The sequence below is a fragment of the Nicotiana tabacum genome, chromosome 9, assembly GCF_000715075.1.
Source record: "Nicotiana tabacum cultivar K326 chromosome 9, ASM71507v2, whole genome shotgun sequence".
In the NCBI taxonomy this organism is placed as follows: domain Eukaryota; kingdom Viridiplantae; phylum Streptophyta; class Magnoliopsida; order Solanales; family Solanaceae; genus Nicotiana; species Nicotiana tabacum.
Window position 1 is genome coordinate 51,541,060 of NC_134088.1, and position 5,758 is coordinate 51,546,817.

Sequence of the window (5,758 nt, forward strand, 5' to 3'; positions counted from 1 at the left end):
AGGTTAGGAGGGTTGTAAAAGAAAACCCTCGCGTGCCATTATGTATGATAGTGTACGGCCAAGACTCGATAGAAAAGAGTGTGAAGAAAGTATATATAAAGCGGTAACAGATAGAGGGATGTTAATAATAACATTTAAAGTAAGCAGATAAGTACATAATGAGCAAGTAAGACAGGTAAGAACATAGTTGCAAATTAAACATAGTTAAAGTAGTATATAAATAGTCTTATATTCCAAGTATAGTCTAAGTCTGATAAGGTCAAAACCTATGTGTAGTTGCTAGCAGAGTCGCCATGTTGTTGCACACTATTTTGCGCGAGTCAAAATAACATTCAACTAGTGGTTTCCCTGTTGACGATAAAAGAGAGTTACCACCTAATATTTAAAGGTATACTAGGGTACCTATTTAATTATTAAGATCATTATCCTATTAATCTACTAACCGATGAGAATTGGGTAAGGGTTCTTGTTCTTTTAAGGGGAAGGTATTAGGCACCCCCTAATATCTACCTGAGGTAGCTCCATATGACTTAGACTAGGTTTAAGGAATTAGATCTCTATATTTTTCTTAGTTAAAGCTTAAAGTGTATGTCTTACCTATGTCATGTTTAAATACTTATCATTTTGAAAGGAAATAATATATGTACTGTATAAAGAGGAGATAGGTTTAATTTGTAAAAGCCTTTTAAAATATTTACATCTAAATGATTTTGCAAAGGTGTAAGATGTGGCTATGTTTGAACACTTTACAACATGGTTACTTGTAAAAAGGTCTAGTAGAATAAAGACTGTTAGAAATGGGCCTTAAATATACCTTTGGAAATTTGTTTCAATTTGACGCAACATGTTTCAAGAAAAAACATTGAAAGGTTTAATAGGTTTGATTCCAATCGAGTTGATTTTTATTTATAGAAAGAGCTGACTTTGAAATCTTCTTTTTCAATTCCGGCTTTAGAAGAAGAATTACATTTCTTTTCAAAATCTGTTTTGAACTTCAAAGAACTTCATTAAAATGGTTAGTATAATGAAAAGTGAAATCTTATGTAATGAAGAATAATGACCAAAGCGCCAAAATATTATAACTAATCGTAATGTAATAGTGATTTCTTTTATTACCTATAGATCTTGGCTTGTCTAGGTTCCTTGAAGGTTTGAGGAAAAATAAAACATTCAATCAATTTTGTTTGTATTATACTCATGTAAAGAAAAGATAACAGATTTAATTCTTCTAATGAGGAAGGAAAGGGAATTGGACTCAATAATTTGGGTCTGAAGAAGGTTAGGCCCAGCAAACAACATACAAGCAGCAACGGCTCCCATGACATCAAACTCAAAGGCTGGAACTTGGGCCTGAATTTTTGAAACCTCAGCAGGCCCAGTTCAGTTATATGTTCAAGAGAAAAAGGAAGAAATTAGTGACAAAAACCCAACAAAATGTTGAAAGGAAGATAAGATCAAACATAAGGTCCAAATGAGACTATAACAAATATTTGTTGTTAAAAATGTAAATAAGCTTGTGTATGATCGGGCAGAGTAAGGAAAGTTATAGTGAAGCCTTTTTCTTCATTAAACACTAACCCTAAAGAGATTAGTAACTGTCAATGATTAAGGGCTTAAGATGAGATTACATTTATATCCAAGACACTCTTTGAGCCCCTGACACTTCAAATTTCACAAGGGTCTCAATGACCCCGAGCAGTGCATGTGTCAAGGAGAGTATCTCAACTACAAACTAAATCTCACTCGTAAATACACCTATCCACTCACACTTACTCTTCCCTATAGGTTTAAAAGCCAATGAGGCATTCAATGCAAATTTTAGTACAACTGTAACAATCATACACATGCTTAGGCATCTGTACTTCCAAGAGAAACTATGTTGAATGTTATTTTGAAGATGTAATAACAGACAATACTAAAGAAATCACAACTTAAACACCAGTGTGTAGTTCATTGTTAAGAACCACCTATATACAGAAGAACATCCAAAGAAAATGATAACACGTATAATTAAGGGAAACGATTAGTGGCAGATCATTTCGAAAGGTCAGACTATTGAGTCAAACAACTTATGAAATAGAATAGGTACATAGTTCAAATTTACAGAGGGTCCTCATGCTTAACAGTTCCAGGCTTAAGTTGATCAGGGGTTTAAACACATGGAAGTCTTGGATTCTAATAGGTGTATGAATTAACAATTTTATATAGGATCTTTAGAGAGCATCAACATGATTATGTAAATTAGCAAATTGATTTCAACTCTAATAGGCGATCACTTTCTCCATAAATCATTCATGATATCACATTCTCGCCGGGTTCAGTAAGAGTCAAGGCATAACATCCTACTCAAGAAAAACAAATATGATCAGAAGATTATCTCAAATCCATAAATGAATTATAGTTGACTTATACAATCTTCATTATGTGATAGGGCAATGAAGTACATAGGCATGAGTATGAAAGATAAGCAGAGAGTGTTTGATAACAGAATTAGCATAGCAGTCCAAGTGCAGACAATCAAGCTCATACAAATATATCCCTAAGGAGTGTAAAACTACAACATGATGGAGCATAGGGTCAAGCCAACAAATTCAGTATAAGAGTTTAGAACAATGGAGATTTCACATGAAGTAAGCAAGGTACTAATAGTAAGATTACTAGTCCAGTTACACAGGTGAATGCATCAACCCAAACATGATAAAGTTTAACTTGGTATGGTCAGTTTAGGGAGTGATACACATGTAGGCAAGAAGGTCAATCTTAGTATGATACAAACATAGTAGTAGGATCACTAGTTCCTTAAATTCTTAATCAAAACATCCAGAATCATAACTAACCCTATACGAATAGAGGTAATCAATTAACATAGAATAATATTCATTTTAACTGGGGAAACATACATTAAGAATTTGTTAGAGCCTATGAGTTCAAACAGTAGCTTCTCTCCTCAAATTCTTCATTTTGTTAAGCTGTCAAAACTCGTAAGGTTCAACTTACTCTTCTATGAATAAATAAAAGTATAGTGGCTTAGACATTAATCCTTCAGATAAGAATGCTCATAAGTATAGCTAGGCATATACATAAATGCAAGACCTAACAAAAGAAACGCAAGCTCATTGTGCAGTGATGTTTTTCAAGACTCACAAGATGACATGACATAGTTGAAAAGCAGATAGCCTGACAACTAAACTAGTGAGTTCAGACTACAATAATAAACTCACATTGGATCCTTAAGTGTACATAATAAATATGGTTCAAGGTATACAGGTTAAGCATGGCATGGATCAATAATAGTATAACATAATTAAACCCTACAACTAGTGCAATACAGAATTAGCAAACATAAGTTCCTAGCAAAACATTATATGGGTCTGAGATCACGGTTTAGTCAAGTTAGCATGGTGGCAAGGTTAAAAGAACATCAGAAGTCTTTTAAAGTAGTAACAAAAGTTCAACAAAAAATTTTACAATTTCATTATAGCAGGTGTTATCCAATTAAGTCACATGTTAACTAGAAATACATGATTACCATGAGGATAACCATTTATGTTAATAAGAACGACAGAGAATATAATAGGCAATCCAAAAATTACCAAACATGTATTATGACCCAAGAGAATACATCAAAATCACTAAATAAAGAAACATAATTTAAGTGAAAGGGAGGGTCAGTGTACACCGACCTTTTGCAGAGCAGCAAATCAAGCAAAGCCTTTTATTTAGCCGTTAGGAAACAAAAACTCAAGTCCAGACAGTGTATGAACTCAGAACCGGAGAAAGAAAAGAAAATCAGTGAGAAGTTTAGGGCTTTTTAATTCTATTTTATTTTCTATGCTGTATTAGGTGGTAGGTCGTGTTAGGTGAGAGAATTGAAGGCTCTATTTATAGTGTCCATTGAAGCCTTAGAGTTCAAAAAAAAATTCAAATCGATAGTGGAGAGCGACAAAAAGATTGATGATGCGAGCAAAGTCAGTGAAAATCCAAAGATTAGAAGGGAAAATCATAGGAGTTTTACTTGAGTGGAAGACAACCATTGCAGGCAAGAAAGACCATCGGACAAAGTCCGGAAATCTAGAGGTAATTGCATTTGACCTCTGATTTCGAATAAACATAATGAGATGCCCATGCATTCTCTGATTTTGTTGGAGCACTAGAAGATCTTGAAGACTTGAAGTTTTATCTTTAAGTGTAAGTCAGAAAACTTGAGATTTCAAATTCATATGATAAAATAGGAAGATATTAGCAAGATTCTCAGAGTGACAGGGCACAAGGGATGATTTGGGGTCATTATTTACAACCTTTCATGATTTGGTGCAAGGTTTATGGGGTTGACGGGTCAGGGATTAGAGAGAATAGAGAGAGGAAAAGGAAAGGTGGCGGCTGGGTCAGCAAGGGAAATGAATTAGGGTTTGGTGTTGGAGTTAGTCATCTCTAGGGATTAAAACAAGAGATGGAACGGGAGCCATTGGATTATTTGATCAACGACTCTGATATTTTGAGAGTTAGGAGTTTTAAAATAATTTATGGGAAAAAATCGATGGCCGTTAGATTCTTGTGATCCAATGGCAGAGATAAAATGAGACGAGCTTTTAAAAATAAATGGAATAACACGATAATTCATGGTCTGTTGACGATATGAATCAACGAGCTAGATGGGCTGTGTTTGTTTTGTGAGTAAATTGGGACGGGTGACGTTGTGGAGTTTGATTGGCTTAGGGAGGGTGGCCTGGATTGCCAAGGTGTAGTAGACGGGGTTGTGTGGACTTGATCAGGTCCGTTTGGGCTAAAACAATTTAATAACAATTTTAAAAAAAATAGCCATTTGTGTTTAATTAGGTATTTGGAACTGTATTTTTGGTTTTTTAACCCTTTTATAATTAATTTAAATAAACTTAAATTATTTTAATAAAATGTAATAGAAATTATAATCAACAAGTACACTACTAATTATTTAATTATTTATAAAAATATTTTACTTTCCAAATTATGATATTAATTTTGAATTATTGAAATAGTAGGCTAATTAACTAAATATTAAGGAATCACTTATTAAATTTATTATAAAACCTATGTAATGTATATAAAGATTATTTTCATAGTCTCAAAATAGTAAGTATGATATATCTTATAATTATGTAATACCAAATTATTAATTTCAACATTATTAATTACTAATTATTTTTTACAAAAACAGGTATTATTGATTAGAAAATACTTTCAACACATTTATTGTAACCATTAAGTATAAATAAATTAATTTTAAAAGGAATGGTCAAAATTGATCGTCAACAAGTATCTTGCCTAAGCTTGGTTTGAGGGTAATTTCCTCATTATCTATGATATTTGTTATATGTTGGAGTGACGTATATATGAGGTAACGAGCGCATATGTGCGCACCATTGTTATTCATGATCCGGGTAGATATTAGGCTATTATATGCCTTGTTTTGCTACCATGTTTCTTTGATATCATGTTTTCTCCATTTGCATGACTACGTGAGTTATTATTTAAGCTAGGTATCATGTATAGGATATTTGCTTATGTGTTTGAGACATGATAGGGCTATTTTTGCTACGTTGAGCTATTTGCCTAGCCATTGTCATACTGTTCAGTCATGATATTATATACGCAAGTTATATCTCTATCTCTGTGGAATTTTTATATATTATCTCACATGTTGTTGATGTCCTAGTGCATGGCATGAGTTTGAGCTGAATTGTAGTATATTGGTTTATTCCGTGTGGTATATTGAATTATG

At 33.1% G+C, this 5,758-nt stretch overlaps 1 long non-coding RNA gene across 1 annotated transcript; it reads right to left on the reverse strand.

Annotated features, from left to right (window-relative positions):
* Positions 1-1,089: 1,089 nt before the first annotated feature.
* LOC107813228 (uncharacterized) lies at positions 1,090-4,671 on the reverse strand. Its single transcript, XR_001654275.2, has 2 exons — positions 3,684-4,671; positions 1,090-2,342 (listed from the first exon to the last, which is right to left on the reverse strand). It is a non-coding gene; the product is annotated as an uncharacterized LOC107813228 (long non-coding RNA).
* Between the last annotated feature and the right edge of the window lie 1,087 nt (positions 4,672-5,758).